At 42.4% G+C, this 18,971-nt stretch overlaps 1 protein-coding gene across 14 annotated transcripts in view; it reads left to right on the forward strand.

Annotated features, from left to right (window-relative positions):
- The first annotated feature begins 6,729 nt into the window (after window positions 1–6,729).
- SLC6A6 (solute carrier family 6 member 6) overlaps window positions 6,730–18,971 on the forward strand; it is a 60,629-nt gene continuing 48,387 nt past the window's right edge. For 2 of the 14 annotated variants that reach the window (XM_083492052.1, XM_083492045.1), the window contains exons 1-2: window positions 9,876–13,809; window positions 16,870–16,905. The gene's annotated coding sequence lies outside the window, so the exon portion shown is untranslated. Of the gene's footprint in view, window positions 7,956–9,875; window positions 13,810–16,869; window positions 16,906–18,971 lie in introns of those variants that run through there. The other 12 variants (XM_083492053.1, XM_083492055.1, XM_083492046.1 and 9 more) reach the window with 12 other exon arrangements.

The raw sequence follows: 18,971 nt of genomic DNA on the forward strand, positions 1-18,971 counted from the left end.
GAGATTCATATAGAATAAGGAAATCAGGTAGTCGGTTTATATGGAAGGAAGACCATTAGTCCATCCAGCTCCATGCTACCTATACTGACTTAGTGGCTCTCTAAGATTCCAAAGAGCCTAGGACTCGCCGATCAGAAGGCCGGCGGTTCAAATCCCCGCGACAGGGTAAGCTCCCGTTGCTGGGTCCCTGCTCCTGCCAACCTAGCAGTTCGAAAGCACGTCAAAGTGCAAGTAGATAAATAGGTACCGCTCCGGCGGGAAGGTAAACGGTGTTTCCGTGCGCTGCTCTGGTTCGCCAGAAGCGGCTTAGTCATGCTGGCCACATGACCCAGAAGCTGTACGCCGGCTCCCTCGGCCAATAAAGTGAGATGAACGCCGCAACCCCAGAGTTGGCCACAGCTGGACCTAATGGTCAGGGGTCCCTTTACCTTTAAGGTTCCAGAAAAGAATCTTTCTGTACCCAATCTGGGCTGTGAGTCCTGGAAGACCTGCTGCCTGCCTTGCCGGCCTTTTTCCACCTGGCCTGGGAGGGCAGGGCCCTGACTGACTCCAGCTGCAAAAGCTGAGGCCACTGAGGAAGTCAGAGACCACCTTGGCTGTCTCTTAGTGCAGACCCAGGTCATCGAACCTGAGCTTCCACAGCTGCAGCCTGCCATGAGCCATCATAGGCAGGACTGGCAGCAACAGCACCAGATATATTCTGTGCTTATGGTGATATTTTATCCTAATTTATTCTAATTATGCTGTTTTAAATGTGCACTTTACTGGAGCTCCAGTGGCAATGTTTTATTTCCTTTTGAATTTTTTTTTGCTAAGTTTGCTGTGTTAAATGTGCATTCTGTAGTTGACCTCCTTTGTAATGTTTTATTTTGATTTCTTTAAGATAAAATTTTTAGTTTCCTGTGAAGTATGTTGCTTTGAATGCATACTTTATACATGTATTTGACTTTCTTCAGCAATGTTTTATTCTGGATTGTATTATTTGATGTTTTAATGTAGGTTGTAAACCACTTTGAGGTTTTTTTCTTGAATATATAAAGTGGTATAGAGATGAAATAATAATAATTTAATAATAGTATCTGGGTGTTGATCTTGGGACATTTTACGCACAAAATGTATGCTGCTGTAGATGTTATTGTAGTAAAGGCAATTTATTAAATTCTATATGGATAGCCATAAATTACAGCACAAAACAACAACTACTGTAATATACCATAATTTTTCATAAGTCAGAGCCCATTTCATCAAATGGATGTCCTTCCTTTCCAGATTTGTATGTTTGTTTGTAGGATGGCAGGCAGGGAGGGAGGGGCTATTATTTCAAAGTGAAGCTAGAAGGCGTAACTATGCAAGAGTTAACTGTGTCACATTGCTCTGCAAAGCCCTGTTTGCCAAGCTGAATTCAATGCATACCCACAATTCAATGCATTGCCACAATTTGTTCCCTCAGGCAAAAGCCCTTGTCCTTAAAAAATCTAAGTTCATTAACACATTAGGCAAGCTTCCAAGTGGTCCATATTTTTATGATAACCTATAAATAACTGCATTTGGAAATTAACGAAAACTATTCAGAACACAGCTGTAGGTGACTTTTCTATACTTACCCTTGAAAACGTTAAGCCCTTCGAGTCAATCAATTGAAATTTCCAAGGTGTAACAAAACACTTTTTTGAGGGGGGAGGCTTAAATTTGGGGAGGATTGGTGGCCTTCTCCCACCATGCAGCTGCCCTGACCTAGGATAACCTTTCGAAGAACATTCCTATGGTGCAAAAACCTCAGTCAGCTGGAAGCCTTTTCATACAGACCACTTTGTTGTAACTGGGGGTAGCTCAACACCTAAACCGACTCCATAGGAATGTAATCCCTGCAACAAACTCTGTTTTTGCCTTGTGTGGCTAGATTCCACCAAGATAAGTGTTTGCTACATTCCACACACACCCTTTTGCTTAGTGAATATTTGAGAGGTACAGACTCCCCACACTACCCCAAATAAATCCTACCTTTTATTTACTTACATTTCACATTCTGACCAAAAACAGAAATCTAGGTGACTGATTTAATAAGGGGCAACAAAGGCAGTGTTTTCTATTGTGATTCTGGATCGCGCTCTCAAGGTGGCTCTGCCTAGTCCCATTTTTATCTGCCTTTCGGCAGAAAGTGAAAACTTTTATTTCAATGGGCTCTTTATACTGACATGCTTTAAGACATATTTGCTTTTTATCTTGCTGCTCATAGTATTTGACTTGTTTTTACTGCTGTTTTCAACAGAATCCAGTCAGCTGCTTACTTTGATAATCTTTTAGAAGAGCAGGGTCCATGCGATTGGAAATCCATAATGGCATCAACAAAGTGAGCACAACTATCAAAACCGATCACATAGGAAAGGAGCTGCTTTGGCTCACTCAATGGGCTCGATCTACTCTAGAGGAATATTTCCCAGTGGATGAGCTGCTGGACCAGACCAAAAGCCTGTCTAGCCCAGTTCCCTGTGGGAGCGACATCAGCTGATTGACAGGTGGACATTGTTTCAGGAAAATGGCCTTGTGAACCCAACTGGACCCCTTGGCAGGTGAAAATAGGCATGTTGACCAGAGGCTCTCCTCCCCTGGCCTAGAACGTCATCTCTTATCTTCACTATTCGACTCTCCTCATTAATCAAGTGGGCATCCTCTTGGCCCTAGTGGTACCTTTCTTGACATGTGGTATACCATCTAGCTGAGCTTCTAATATTGTGGTTTTAAGCAACCCCCAAGTGCTTTGCAGATGTGGCCTTTGTGGCTTTCCCTTTCAACTTCCTTTTTACCAATTCCCTCATTTTTGGGAAGTTTCCTCTTTTGAAGTCAAATGTGACCGTGTTGGGATTCTATGCAGGGTTTGGAATTGTCCATTTACATATATATTGAATTTTATAGCACTATGGTCTTTGTTCCCAGTCACTTCAACAACCCTTACATCTCATACCAGGTCCTAGGCACCAACTTAAAATCAAGTCTCTTGCAGCAAAAACAATGCACCTGCTGCCTGAAGAAACTGCTTCACTCTGCTTAATAGTAGGTCCGGCCCTGGGACCATTCAACATATTTATACCTTTCAGGGAAACTCAGGCCCCTTTTCCACTTATGCCCAGTCATGTAGGAGGTGCTTCCCCATGGTGTAATCTGAAATTGCTGGGAAATGTGTGTCAATGCTCCAGCCTTACAGGTGGAAACAACCTGATGGGCAAATTGTAAAGCAAGCACAACCCAGTAGGAATTACTCCTAAACTACTTTGGTGGTATTTAAGGGTGCAAATATTAATGGGACACGGTTCAATTGGAAGAAGCACTTTAGTGTTCTCGGCCTTACTGATTTGGACCACTGTGCTCATGAACAGGATTTTTTAGAATGGGAGCCCTACAATGTAAGTCAGCACTCATATTATCATCCTGAAGGACTCCGCTGTATGATTCTGTTTAACAAAACAAGGACTACCAGTACCCAATCTTGTGTCATACAAGATTGATTATTACTATTATTATTACTTTACTCAGTTCCAGGTACTGTTTATTATGCACTCTTGATTCCAAAACATCTTTGTTTCCTCTTATGCACTGGTGCCCCAAAGTAGCCTGATTGTTTTTTACATCTACATGTTGAATTCAATGAAACAAGATAACTAAATCAAAATTAAGGTGTGTGTGTGTAAGATCTGTGCCTTTTCAACGCATCAAAATTCCTGCATGCCGTGATGCCTTTTCAGTGCAATCATATCTTCCTCTTGCAGGGCTGCAGCCATCTCCAAGGCCAGAGCAAAGGGTTAAGAGATCTTAAGGACCATCCATCTATCTATTGCATTTACGGTATATTTCACCCTTTTCTCAAGGAGCTCACGGTGGTCACATGGTTCTTCCCCCTCCTTATTTCACAACAACTCTGTGAGGTAGGTTAGGCTGAGAGGCAGTGACTGGCTCAGGGTCACCCAGTGAGCTTCATGGTCAAGTGGGGATTTCAGCCTTGGTCTCTCGACTCCTAGTCCAACATCCTAACCATTACATCAGAGCACATGAAGGACATGAGGGCAATAACTCTCTCACACTAATATTCCTCAGCTGCTGGTATTCAGACACAGGATCTCTGATCCTGGAGTTAGCATACACCTAGAGGTTTTAGTGATTAAGTGGTATGTAAATTCTATAAGAATCATTCTATCAAAAATAAACAAAGTCCTTTGTCTACCTCCCATTTGAAAGCTGTCTAGGTAAGCCTCTGATCGCAGTGTAATGTTCAGGGGAGTTTGCTACAACCCCCTGATCATTTCAGCTATCGTTTTCTTCATCTTTCAGCAACATTGAAATCCTAATGATTTTATCTCGACTGCTTTCTTTCCGACCATATCCATCACCTAAACAGAGATGATTTCTGATTTGTCTGATTACATCGTTTATTTATTTTTGATGGTTGCGCAGTGCCCAGATTATTGTGGGGGGCAGGGGAGAATGAAGCTAATACCATTGACAAGATCCAATCCCTGGTTCACTCCTGCTTTAGCCAATTTATCACTCTCATTCACAGACACGACCTTCTAAAAACAGTAGTTAAGGCAGCTGGCATACGGTAAATGTTAAGGGGATTCTGTGGAAAATACGAAAAGGGACCATCCCTTTGTAAAGAGCTGAAGTAGAGTTTTTCAAGCAAAGGCCTGCAATCTTTTATTATTGTAATCTCTGGAGAAGTGCATCTACTCCTCAGCATTCTGTGATCTATCAGAAAATTCAGCTTTCTCTGTTTGACTTTGTGTTTATTGTGGTAAGTTTGCACTTTCATTTTTCTGAAGGCTGCTTCCCTATTTTTGTGTTCCACAATTGCATCTGTGGCAGACTGCATCTCTCTGTCCTTGCCATTTTGTCACACTCACATACTGGCAAAGTCTTCTAAGTAAAGGTACATGGCACTGATGCCCCCCCCTTTATTGGCCTGATCTCAACAAAATTACCAGATGTCCCTTACATCACTGAGTGAGGATGAAAGGGATCTGATATAGAGGGGTGATCTCAAACAATGATTCATTTGAACTGATGTCAAGTCCATGCCTGCACACCCTCTTCCCCGGAAGCTGTCATCCCAGATGTGTGCAGTTACGTGATGCATCTAGCAAAGCTTCTGCCTGTTGGTGGGGATGTGGCCTCTGAAGGATATTTTCCCATCTTTAGTGGGAATGCTCTTGGGTTTCATTACTCTGGTCTCAAGTCTGTCATGAAACATCTGAAATAATTATATCACCTGTTCAGGCTTCCTCACAACTGTCATTATTGAAGTCTTGATAACAGGAAAGTGTATTGCTCTGAAGAACTTTTGACATGGATGCTAGCTGCTGCTAGGATTCTAATAAGCCAGCAATGGAAAACTTTGAAAAATTGACATTTATCTTTGTGGTATAAAAACTTATGAACTTTGATTATTGGAGGGAAAAAGAATTCATAAATTTCAGGTCTCCAGAGGGATAGAGGACCCAGAATGCTTCAATGTTATCTGGTAGGATTTTATTTCTTATGCTTCCAACAATCATCCATGCCAGCTCAAGAAAGCATAAGTGACTTATTTGTAAGACCTTAAAATAGATTTATTATTTGTGATTTCTCTGTCCTCTAATGCACAAGTTTCAATCCCACAATAATCCTGCGAGGTAAAATAAGTGAAGAGTGTGACTTGCCCACCAAGGTCTTAGAACAGCTAAAAAGGAACTAGCACGCAAGAAACATAATTGGAGAACTGTTGGATCAGATCAAAGGCCCATCTAGTGCTTTCCTGTTCTCATAGCGGCCAACCCTGTGCCCATAGGATGCCAGCTAGGGCATGCGCACAACTGCACTCTCCCCACTTGCGCAACTGGTCTTTAGAGGCCTCCAACACGGGTGAAACATAGCCGTCCTGGCAAGTTGTTGATAGCCTTATCCTCCAGTTATTTGTCTAAACCACCCAAGTTGGTGGCCATCCAGTTTCCTTCAACTACACCACACCTCAGCTCACTACTATTGGGCATACACTTTAGATCACTGTTCTTAACATGGGGGGTGGGGTAGGAGTCACAAGCTATAGATCCTCTCCCCAGAAAAAATGCACTTAAAACACATACACATTTTGCATACAATTCGTTTTATTGCATTGGAATTATCTGTGGAATGCTCTCACTAGAGAAACTCGCCTGGAGCCATCATTATATGTACCAGTATTTAGGTGCCAGGCAAAAACATTCTTTATCCAGGCCTTTGGCCATTAAACAGTCTATGGCAGTGGTTCCCAACTGGTGGTCCGCAGACCCCAGGAGGTCCACATAACCCACCCAGGGGATCCATGGCACCATTCAAATAACAAAACTACTACCTTAGAGATAACATTTTCAAAAGTATGGGGCCCATGGCTTGGCTTTTAAAAATCAGGGTCTGCAGTACTTAGCTAATTGGGAATCACTGGTCTATGGCATTTTAAATATGTGTGTTAGGGAATGTTATTAAGATTTCCCCCCCTTATTGTTTTATTGTCTTTTATTATTATGCAATGCAAATTCTGTTTTTAATGTTGTACACCGCCCTGGGATCTTCGGATAAAGGGCGGTATATAATTTTAATAATAATAATTGGAGCGGGTTCACTGAAGCCCACTCAGATCCACGGCCCACACATTTCGGTGCTTCAAGCCTACACCCCCCACCGAAGCAAGGAAGGCGGCGAACACGTGTTTGAGAGCGGGCGCGCGCCCGGCTCAGCCAATGGGGGAGCTGCATTGGGGCGGCCGCTCCGCGCTGAGGCGACCGACGCCCGGCGGCAAACCGGGATTTCGCGACCGTTTGCGAAATGGCGCCCTCTTCTTCTTCTGTTTACCCCGCTCCCCTTTCTCTCTAACCTGGGATTGGGAAGTTGGGGGGGGGAGGCAGAAACCCTCCCGTTGTAGAGCATGGGGAGTCGAAATTATAGCGTCGGTGCGCCTCCTCACAGCCTGAGGAGGGGGAAAGAGGGAGGGAGGAAGCCCCCTTCTGCAGCGCCCTCACAACGGCAGTCTCGACGGTTAATCTGCCCCCCCCATCTTCCTGTCGAGCGCGCGCGCGCGCCGTTTCTCCTTTTCTCTCACCCGCCGGGGGGTGAGGGTGGATAGGGGGGAATAGGCGTAGGGGGGGAATAAAGGCGCGACTTTCCCGCCTCCTTGGCACACGCCCGGAGCTGCTGGGTCTCTTTCCCGGCCAGGCAGCTGCTCCCACCTCCTCCTCCCCGCGCCTGTGGCGGCCCTTCCCCGCCTCGCGCAGCCCTCCGGGCCGCCTGCCAGCCGAGCCTCCCCTCCTCCCTCTCCCCGCCCGCCCCCCCGTGTGTGTCGAAAGGGACTGACGGAAAGATGGCCCCTCCTTCCCGCTCCCCCCTCCTCCCTCTCCCCGCCTCCCCCGCCAAAGACGAGGCCGAGCTGGTGTTTTTCCACTCAGCAGGATGGGTGATGCTCGGCGCTCGCTCATTAGACAACAGACACGAGAGGTCAGGAAGAAAGCGCTTATAAATTACCGTTTCCTCCCTCGCAGCCCTGTTAGTCCGCCTTGGCACTCTCCCCGGGACACACGGGACAGACCCACGGGCAGCTAAGGCGCTGGACAGATACCTGGTCAGAGGGGTGCCGCTGCTACAGGTACCCGAGGCTCTTTTCCGAGGGATTTTTGATATAGATATATATTATTACATATATATTGGGAGAGCAAAGGCACACAGGGAAGGACCTAAGCCCATCCTTCGCGGCTCTGCTTTCTCTCTGTCGGTGGCTCCCTTTTCTTCCTTTCTTCCTCGCTCTCCTTCCCTCTCTTTTCCGCTCTCCCTCGTAGCGTTTAGGAACAAAGGGAGTCGGCATATGGATCGCCTCTTGTCATTTACTGGAAAACGGGGAGCTACTCTGAAGAAAAGAAACACTTCTTCCTCTTTCTAAGGGGCATCCCTCAGCCAAGGTGGGAAGCAAGAAATCCTGGCATCAGGGGGTCGGGGATTTTTTTGGCCAGGTTTCACCGTAGGCTGAGAAGCCCACCCACCCACCTACCTTCCCTTATCCGACCCCCACCCCTTTCCCCCTTCCTTAGAGATTTGTATTTGTCCTTTGCTATTTACTTTTAGGATGCATTGCTTCTGTGCTTTTTTTTTTGAGAGCGAGCGAGTGAGCGAGCGCATGGCGGTTTTCCTTTTGTCTGGGGTCCCCCCCCCCCAATTAAAACGTGCATGCATGTGCACCTTTCTGGTTTGGCTGTATGGGGTCTCTCAGCAGTTACCTCTCTTCCCCGCCGCCGCCCTCCGACACCTTGTGTTAACTTTTAAATAACAGATAGCAGCTAAGTGGAATTGTCTGCTGGTGCGGCTAACGCTTTCCTCCTAGTTTTAGTGCGTTTTCTGCCTTTGTATGTGTGGTGAGCATGTGCTTGGCCCTCCTCACTCCCTTCCTCTTCTGTGCAGTGTGCGATTAAATTATATTTAAGCAGCGCTGTTCTCTGCTACTAAAAATCTACCAGAAAAGGCAAGCGCTAGCATTGCTAAACGGGTGGTGTTAGTACATCTTTAACTGGACTGCAGTTGCCCTCTTGTGCACTCGTTCATTCATTTTTTGGGGGTTTGGAGTGGTGAAAGGAAAGGGATTGTGATACTCTTAGAAAGTTTGCTGGCAAGAACCGAATCTCCAGCACACTTCAGTGTCAATAAAGTGATTCTGGATTTCCACCGCTGTTCCTGGGATCAGAAGGCAGCACTAAGGTGATGAATATTCATCTGTGTGTGTGATCGTTTAACAAAAGGGAAGGATACAGACTTTTGAGGCAGCACCATCTAAATTTCCATATAAGAGCATGAGGAGGAAGGCACTTTGCATACGTGTAAGGATCAGCAGATGGCCAATTGAGGATATGCTTCTCTTTTTATACTGTTTTGTTTAGAGGAGAACAAAGTGTTCGTTACCTATACAACCTGTGCTTTACCAAGGTGAATGTCTGAACTAGACATTCTTATTACTGCTGCTGCCTAATACTGAATGCTTTTGGGAGAAAAGACCATTATCTTTCATACAGACCTTATTTCTAAGTATGCATTCTTTAAGCTTACTGTCTTTAGAGTTCTAAAAATAAGTAATATATACTGTGAAATGAAGAGCCAGGTGTGATGGTGAAGAAACAGAGCTGCCTGTTTTGAAATCTTGAACGTCCTTGCAGCTCTTCCCAATGTGGATATAGAGCTTTGCTTATTCTTTTTTAAACATTCATAGTGACTAATTTTTAACGGTATCAGGAAAGGCATTAAGAAAGTGTGCCAAGAAAAGTCAGTTGTGCTTAATGGGCTCTTTTGGTATCCACTGTACTTTCTTGTTCCTCTGTGTTAAAGACTGTCTTAAGGGTTGGGCTGAAAGAACCAAATAGGTTTGTCATGTTAACAGGCTATGTAATTTGGAGTTGCTGCTGGCTAAGATTTTGAAATCTCTTATTTTTTAAAAGGATATTTTGTTTTTAGTGAATGAGCTTATTAAAAATGTGGGGTTATTCATACACAGTGTTTGAGGGGAGGGAAATATAGCCCAGTCTAGGCCAGACCTCTGTGTCCTTGGCAAATGATTTTGTATGTCTAGATTTATATTTGAATAAGCAAATAATCTCTCTAGCACCATTTGACTTTGGAATGTGGTGGGAATATTTTCCTGGAAGACATTGCTTGGAAACTGATCTTTTACAGTAGGGATAGATTTTACTTTGTACCGGAGATGAGCTAGTCATCTACTGTAATAACAATGTCATTTACTTAAGGCAAATGCTGAAGGTGAACGTACTGTTCAGAGGGGGAAATTATATGTTTGCTGTGGTGGTCTGTTTCTCTCTGTTTTCAATTTTACCTCTTTCTCCTTTAATCTTCCCAATATTGATCTCTCTTTTTTAAATCTGTCACTCCCTTTTGCTTTTCACGTCTCCCTCTGCCCTCCAGTCACCTTCTACCCTCTCCCCCAAGGTCTTTCATTTTCCTTTCCCACTTTCCTCTGCACTAATCTCCTTATAGCACTGGCACCCAAGAATGACATAACCTTTGGCAGCCTGCAAAAGCAAGTGTGGCAAATAACATCCCATCCTGTAGGGGGCGGTATGTGAGATTGGACCAGCAAAGACATTGTTACAGAATGGTAATGGGTGGGGGGAATAGGTTGTTGCTTTCCCCCCTGGGCTATATCATAGATGGGCTCCAGTATGCAAACTTAGACAGAATTATCTTCAGAAATCTCTTAATTGCATTGGATAGAACTGTGTAATTCCAGGATGAGGCCTATAGAATATTAGAGAATTAGTAAGTGAACAAATGGCCGGAAGTCTTGGTCTTTGAGCTGATCATAAAATGAGCAGCTTTGGTTAAAGAGATATAAGCAGGAGATTTTGGTGTAAAGCTGAAGCAACTCTCCGAAGGCTAATTTACAGTGGAGTAACTGAGTGCAATGTGATGATATCATTTAGGCATTTTTTTTTTTTGCCATGATGGAATAAAATATCATTAGAATTTCTTCTGTTCCTCTTTTCTTATGGGAAGGGGAGAATGGACTGAGACATAAGAGTCTGATAACTGATTAATGGGGGAAATGAAGAAATGCCTGATGAGAATACTAAAAATAGGTGAATGAGGTATAGACCTGTCAGAATCTTGTTGCTTCATTAGGGCTTGGGTGAACTATAAGCCTCTCTTTCAGGGTTATTTCAGTAAAGGTTTTCCAGTCTCACAGTGACTTCTCAAATATGGCCCACAGGGTACTGAGGGCAAAACTACGCATGACTTTGGAGCTGTGTGATTGGAACTTTTGATGTTCTATTTTCTAATGTAATGTAACTGAAGTGAGGCTGCCAATTAGATTGGTCAAGCAGCACTTGGGAAGTCTATTCACCCCTTTTCCTACTGCACCATACTTCAGTCAAAAGCACACATCCTATGCTGTTGTTTGCTCTGTGGTGGGAAATAAGGGCATTATAAAATGTAGTATTGTGAGTGATGTGGTTTTGTGCTTTGTTTTTTGGTGCAGTTTTTAGTTTGATCATTTGTTTTAATTATTGGATTATTGTTATTTTAATGTTTTGCATTTCTGTTTGTGAAAGCCGGTTTGAGCACCTCCTTTTGTGGAGGGGGAACGTGGGATATATATAGCCTTCATTCTGCCTCCCAAGATTTTTTGAGGGATTTAAAACTGTATCTAGAAATGTGTAACTAGAAGCCTTTTGTTGAGTAGAGCCTACATGTTAGAATGTCACGATAGGCATTCATGCTCATAAGTGGGTGGCCAAATTGTGGCATGGTTGCACCTAGTGTCAGAGTTTGTGGCATTTCTGGACAATAGCCAGAGAGCTATTGTTGTTGTTTAGTCATGTTCGACTCTTTGTGACCCCATGGATCAGAGCACGCTGGGCACTCCTGTCTTCCACTGCCTCCCGCAGTTTGGTCAAACTCATGTTAGTAGCTTCGAGAACACTGTCCAATAGAGAACTATTAGGTTTGACTATTGAAAGGAGCCAAAATCACCCCGAATCCTGGAAGTAGCCTATGTCTTGAAGCCTATGTCTAGCCTATGTCTTGCACTGTCTCACACTTTGTGCTTGACTTGTGCTTTTGCCTTAAAGGTTGCCTGTCAGTGTTCTAATTGATCATTACACTTGGGAATGGGAAGGATTTCCCCCACTTCCAGGCTGGTGAACATGGTGGGAGGGAAGTGATTTCCTTCCCTTGGAATACATGGATTGGATTACTTGTCTGAGCAGCATCATGTTGTGAAAATGTTCTGTACTTGCTTGAAGGCATCATCACTGTTATGTTTGCTGCTTCTCTGTGCATGTGACACATCTTTTACAAAGTGAGGCCCAATTAAGACACAGCAGTAGGGGTGCTGTTGAAACGCATCTGTGGAATTGGGGCTCCACACAACTGTTTTAATGTCTACAATCAGCTCCCCACATGTATCAGTGGGATTGTGTGGCCATCCCTCAAGTCAGCAACAAACCTTTCTAATATCTGTATCTAAATTCTATTTGTCATATCCAACAGAATAAAAAATACATTTTTGTTTTCAGTGTGGTAGTGTAAATGACTCTGTGAAGTAATTGATCTTCAAGAAAATAATGATGTGGCATAGACAGACATCATATTGCTATTATGCCCTGGGGAGGAAAGAGGTTATGAAATATCCTGTGATACAGATCTGAGTTTAATCTTGTATATAATTTACTAAACCATAAATTCAGGACATCTCAGTAGGACAAGACACTTTTCCAATACACAATGCTGAAAGTGGCTAGCGTTGTTTTGGTAAATGTTTGTATATTAATGTGAAAAGAAACTGTTCTATGGAAATGGTTCAAGATGCTGCTAGTCTTTGATATCGTCTGATGATCACATGACTTAAGTGCTGAAGTAGTGAGATAAGATACTGTGCTTGACACAATGGTGAAATGGTGGTGGAATGGTAGAGGGGATGTGGAGCATCTAGATGTTCACATCCCAATATTTCAGAATCCTGTTGCATATGGTAAGAATGATTGGAGAGAAAGGAAGGAACCTTGTTGTTCTTGCTCTTGAAAGAATGTTATATGTTGTTTATTATATAGCATGTGATAACCCAAAACAAGCCTACACTAGTACTTATCTTCCCCATATAGAATGCCCCTCTTGCTACCCTGCTACCATAGAAAAGGCACACACACAAATATATAAAGAGAGACAGGACAGAAGAAGGAGAGGAGGGAATATGAAGGCAAGTTAAGTTGTGGGAGAAGACAATAGGAGTCAAAAGGACCACTAAAGTATTTTTTAATCAATAAACTCAAAGGAGTTACAGGATTGTGAAAACAAGGTCATGTAAAGCCATCTGCATCCTGCAAATGTCACGTGTAGTATGATGATAAGCATATAAGCACTAACGTTTCTGTAAACATGCTTGGTTCTCCCCACTCCCCTTCCTTCCTTTGAACCATTTCAGTGGAGGTGGCAAGGGGTGGGGATTGGGAAGGCAAGAGATTTGGGGAGCGGGACTAGTGTCCTGAGAAGGAATCCCTCTTTCTGCTCAAACCTCCTCCTGAACAACTTCTCTTCAGAAAACTGAGCGGGGGAAGGCTAAAGACTGTGCTTGGGGAACTTGTGATCTTGAGCTGGGAGACAGCGCCACCTAAATGCCCTATTCCCCTAGTAACTAGGCAGGAGAGCAGGAAGTGTCCCTGCTTAAGGGGGAGGAACAGTTCTTTTGTGGTATCAGCAGCCTGCCCTCAACTCAGATTTCTTTGCACACCTAAGGAACAGAGGAGAGAAGCCTGAGACAATGGCTGCTGATGTCACAAGGGCATTCTTTCCCCGCTACCCTCCCACCTGTAGCTAACATTGGAACAGGGACAGGCTGCCCAGAGGAAGGTGAAGTAGGCAGAGACATGAGGTAAGGATAAAGGCGAGGCAGTGGGCAGAGGTAAAAGCTCCAGCTCCCTAGTGACTGAGGAGGAAAGGCCGAAGAAAGGAGCTAGAAATCCAACACGACTTGATCTACTCATTTAGCTTCATTGTTTCATATTTTTGCCTAACATTTATCTACTTAGCCTGCCTCTGTTTCTTTCTATATGGTCTTTTTGTTCCCATTGTTGTAAGTCTCATCAACCAATGAACAAGCATCCTCAGCATTTATAACAGTTTTTAGATGGGGGGGAAATGAAAGCTGACTATAGGGTGGGGGCCGTGAAAGCCTTGCTAGCAAGGCAAAGCTACACAAAAGTGCCATGGCAGCAGGATGCTCCAGCTCTGCTAACCAGCTTCCTTTCCACCAGATATGTAAGTATTCCTCAGTTAAGCAGGGCTTAAAGGCCAGAAGCAAATATCTACTACTGCACTGCTCTTAATAATAATATTTATTGGTTGCTTTGCTCATAGAAGTAACTCAAAGGACAATTAGGTCTGTCTGCAGTACAAAATACTTTATATGTAGCAGTAGTAATAATCACTATTATATACTTCTGGGCACCCCCTCCTGGTGCATTTCAGTTTTGTCCCATTATTTTCTACTTTTGCCTTCAAGCTCAAACATGATTCTAGCAGGGATTGATTATTTTTTTACTCGTGGCAAGTTAAAGCCTGTTCATATATAGTTTAGGGCAGCCTTCTCTGTATACTTCTTCCCTGTCTCTGCATCCTTACAAAATTAACTTTGCTAGTGCAGCTGTGAATGTGAGCTTGCTTTGTAGATGCAGCTTGCCTCAAGACTTTTGCTTCATAGAAACACTGCATGTGTGCCCTGTCCCTAACAATACTCTTAACGTTTCAAGCAGAGGCTGTTGTCTAATCCCAGATAAAAGCACTTTCTGCCATTAAGGTCTGCTTTACAAATAATCACTTTTCAAAAACATATACACCAGTGCCAAGGTCTCCAACTCATATGTGTATGGTGTGAAACTTTCATTTGCCATTGTGTAAGATGTGCAACTGTCCCAGTACTCATAAGAGACAATGCACAGGTATGTCAGTCTCTTCAATGGGCTGGGAGCCTTATTGAACTTACTGGAGCTTGTTTAAATCATGTTAAATCTATTTGTTTTAAATTACAGTGGTACTTATAAATGTCAAATATTTAAAAATGATTTCTTGAGGGGAATGAAATGTCTGAAAAACAGTGCCATCTATTCTCATTCAAGATGTGTCCTGTACTGTATCTCTGAATAAATTGGGGTTTGAATATTAATTATATTTTATCATTGACTTGTGACTTTCCTTTTAAGAGCAAGTTGGCTTGTTCAACCAGAGAAAGTAATAATACTGGTTTTTTTCAATGCTGAATTGATTCTTTTAAATTATTATTTATATCATTATTATTTCTAATTTTATTGTTATTACTAATGCAACTACTTTTAGTTTTAACAATATCATCATCACCACCCCACCACCATTATCATTTTATTTAATTATTGTTAATTCAGAAAATTATTCCAGATGCTGCAGAGGTTCAAGTTCTAAGAGCTTGCAGTAGCTTAGACTTAAAAATATTTTCCACCTAAAGCAAGTTATAGAAAGATAAAAATAACACCAAGAGCTACAATGTTTCAAGGTCCACAGAATGAGAAGCCCAGCTCTGTGGCTTTGTGATATACCATTGTGTTCAAATTGTTCTCAATTTTTTCAGTTTTATACACACTGCCAAGTTTAATAGACCTGTTAAACTGTTGAAATTGAATGTAGAATAACTGCACATTCCCACATATATCCCCTTGCCTAGCAGAAACAAAGTGTATTTTTAATGGACAAGTAGCTTCTAGCCCCCTGTATGAAGTACTTTAGCTTTAGCCTGGCATGCACAACAAATTTTATAGTAGTTAACTCCAGTTGCAGCTGGAGGAATTTGTTTTCTACATTAGGGCTGCCTTTAGACTTAATGAAACCCAGCTTTATAGCTGCTCAGCCTATATCCAAGCCACGCTTAAGTACACAATAGTTCGACTATAGCATTGAAACTACACTTCAGCCTGATGTTGTGTATACTCCAAACATTTAAAGCAAATTCTCCTCTACCCCCAAATAATCCTGGTAATCCTGGAGGTATTTGTTAAGGATGTCAAGAATTGTGCTCTGTGAAGGGTAAACTACAATTCCCAGGATTCTTTGGACAGATGTGCTTTAAATGTTTGGTGTGCGCTTGCAGAAGTGACTCAATACACCACATCCTGCCTTGGTAAGTACAGAAGAGGTGTTAGCTATTTTAATAGAATACACCTAGGCAGCTTATTTTCAGTTAGAGACTGTCAGGACACGAAATACACTTTGTTACTATCTCTACTTCTTCCCCATCTCTTGCAGAACTGCACAAATTCCTTAGCACAGATTATTTTAACTCTTGCTTATAGATAAGACTTCAGGCTGCTACCAGAATGTGGGCATTAGAAGAACAATGTAGTAGAGGCCTGTCAAAACTGCAGACTTGGGGAGAAGTTTGATGCCTTGGTACTCTTCAGTTTCCAATCCCATTCTCTCTGCCTTCCAGTCCACCCTCTCATACTTGAGCCAGCTCCCTGCCCTATGCCAGCAGAATCCGCTATAGGATCCAGAGAGGGTATTTGCTTTGCAGGATCTAACTAGGTACCGGTAGTTGAGAACCGTTACAGAGTTTTACTGATCCCTGTACCTATTTGCAGACTAGGTCTCTGGCAAGAAGAGATCCAGAAACAGTTGCTGTGCCCCAAAGCCAGAAATAGAGTTCAGTGGTAGAGCACATGCTTTGGAAGCAGAAGGTATGAGGCTCAGACCCCAGCATCTCTAGATTAAAAAGGACTGATTGAGAAATTGTATTTCTAGATTGAGAAATACTTCTTCCCGAGACTTTGAAGAGCCACTGCAAGTCAAGAGTGCATAATACTGGGCTAACTGGACAAACTTACCTGGTGTAAGGCAGCTTCTTATGTTCCTAAGCTGTTTTTCAGCTTTTCATTTTTCAAGACTAAAAGATCAGAGTCCCTACTGTAGGCCACAGAGGACCTTTCGGTGCTAGAAAATGGCTGTAAACAATGGAGATCCTAGACAATGATGCACAAACAAATCCCAGGGAAAGTGATAAGCCTCCCTGTCTTGCTGCAGGAACTTAATTTTTCTGGATCTTAAGTTTGACTTTTGAGACAGTTTGCCAGAATTTCAATTTTTTAAAGCTGGCACATTGTATGAAAGATTAAAGCGGAAAATTAGGGAGGAACAGTTGCCTGGTAGTGCAGACTCTGTTGTTATCTGGAGTTCTTAAACACACATGTGGCATTCATATCTGGCAGGATTATGTCCATATTTTCCCCTCCATTAGCATCTTATTTTTTGTTTTGTTTTGTTTATTTTATTTTATTTTTTCTTTTTCTGAAACAGGAAGAGAAAATCCATTCTGGAGAGACTCTTCTTCATGTAAGTGTTATTAATGCTCGTTAATGAAAATAGCGAAATATTAGCAGTGCAGCTCAGATGTTCCAGAATTCCAAATGTTCACCATCTGCTCATAGGACAGTAAAACTGCTTGCAGAAAATAAGCTACTGTCATGTAGTGATAAATACTCAGCATTATTATTATTATTATTATTATTATTATTATTATTATTATTGGGTGGGAACTACATAAGAATTGGGGCTGCTGGACGTGGATGTCTGCTCCCTCTAGCAGAGCCTCTTCTTACTCCTGTGTATAGTTAAGGTGATCTGTGATCAGAACATGTGCACAGATCATCCCATTCTGGATCAGTGTTTTGTTTTGCATATATTCTTACCAACTTTGTGAAGTGGGGTTCCTATTGTTTCAAATTTACAAAATAGTGGTTGAGAGAGCAAGCGATTTGGGCCAAACTAGAAATGCTGCTGTTAGTAGTAGTAGTTATTGTTGTTGTCGTAGTATTAGTAGCCAACAAACTCTGACTTGAATTTGCAGTTTGACAAAAGTGCTGGGTTTCATGTGAACAAGTAGGTAACTGCTATTGCCCTCATTTTAGAAATAGAAGTTGATGAAGAGTAATCAGCACTGCAATCACAGGTACACTTACTAGAGAGTAAGTCCTTTCTCTCTCTTTGAACTACATGGGACTTACTTCAGAGTAAATATGCTTAGGATTGCACTGTAAGAGATTTCTCCAAGGCCATAGAGCAAATCAGTGTACGAGCTCAGTATAAATTTTCCTGCTGCCATTCCTGTGCTGAAATACACTTTGTTTTTCTTGGATTATATAACATAATCCAAGTTAGTATTTGCAAAGTTGGCGTGTGCATATGTGCGTGTGGCCTCAGTATGTAGATATTGTAAGCTTTTTCTACGATTTCTTGGCATTACTTGTTGACAGCCATGAATATAAGTATATATAGACAATTACCAGTCCCCTTCCCCTTCAAAGAACAGCAACAGGATGCAGTCAGTCTGCTGATCTATGTATCACAGGGCAGTTTGAGGTCTGGCAAACTATTTATTTACATGAAACAGTGACTCACCCAGGATGAATGAGCAAGAGTCTTAACCACTAGGTTGTGCTAGAGAGCCAGTCCCAGCAGCCATCAATGTTGTTTTGTGTAGTTGCATTATGCAACTCCTTTTACTAAATGTTCCCTTCCTCTGCATGAGCATCATTCTCAGACCAAATGGAGCAGCAGGTTGCAGTAAAACAGTTTTATATTCTGCTCATGGACTGGGCTTACTTGCAAATTCTGGCTGGTTACTTACAAAGACGTTGTCTAAGCCCATAAGTTTGGGTACACCCACTAAGACTACACCCATGTACACATACCCTTCTAAATAGTAATAACCATGCCGTATCTCAAACTGCTTATGAGTTTCCCTTCAGTTTAACCATGCATCAAGAGGGCTGCTGTTTGCGAAACACAGGACTAAAGAACCCCTTGGACACATTATACTAGCTGCACAGTTCTTTTGAAAATTTGCCTCTGTGTTCAAAAACATAATTAAATTTGTAAATTTAATAAAGGTAAGGATTCACTTAGGTTTAAGTTTTTTGCTTTTGTTTTGATGGAGCAGAATCTGCTTTGGAGAGGAAAATTGTTGCATTCCTTTGTAGTATGGAGTCTGTTTTATATGACATTCTCTGTGCACACTGTCCGTAACTCAGTGGCAAACTCAGGAATGTTAGCCCTGGGTAAAGGTCTAATAAAACAATGGGTTTTTGGTTTTTTTTAAGTAAGTATTTAGCTATAGTGCTGCCCTATGTTTGCATAACAATGGGTTCATGTAGCTAAAAGCTATGGTAACAAATGTTCTTATGCGGCTGAAGTACTAGTTGAGCTAGAATAAAAAGCAGCTTGTGCAGCACACTCTCCATAGGTAATCATTTATGTGCTGAGTACCTCCATTTGTAGAGGCAAATTTGATTGCAAACATCTTTTGCCTTCAAGCCATGGCCTTGTTTTGCATGATAAACTAGCAGTGCATTCAGATTTAAGGGAACATTGCAAAATATTGCGATGAGGAAAATGGAAGA

The sequence above is a fragment of the Podarcis liolepis genome (assembly GCF_965112155.1).
Source record: "Podarcis liolepis genome assembly, chromosome: 2".
Taxonomy (NCBI): Eukaryota; Metazoa; Chordata; class Lepidosauria; order Squamata; family Lacertidae; genus Podarcis; species Podarcis liolepis.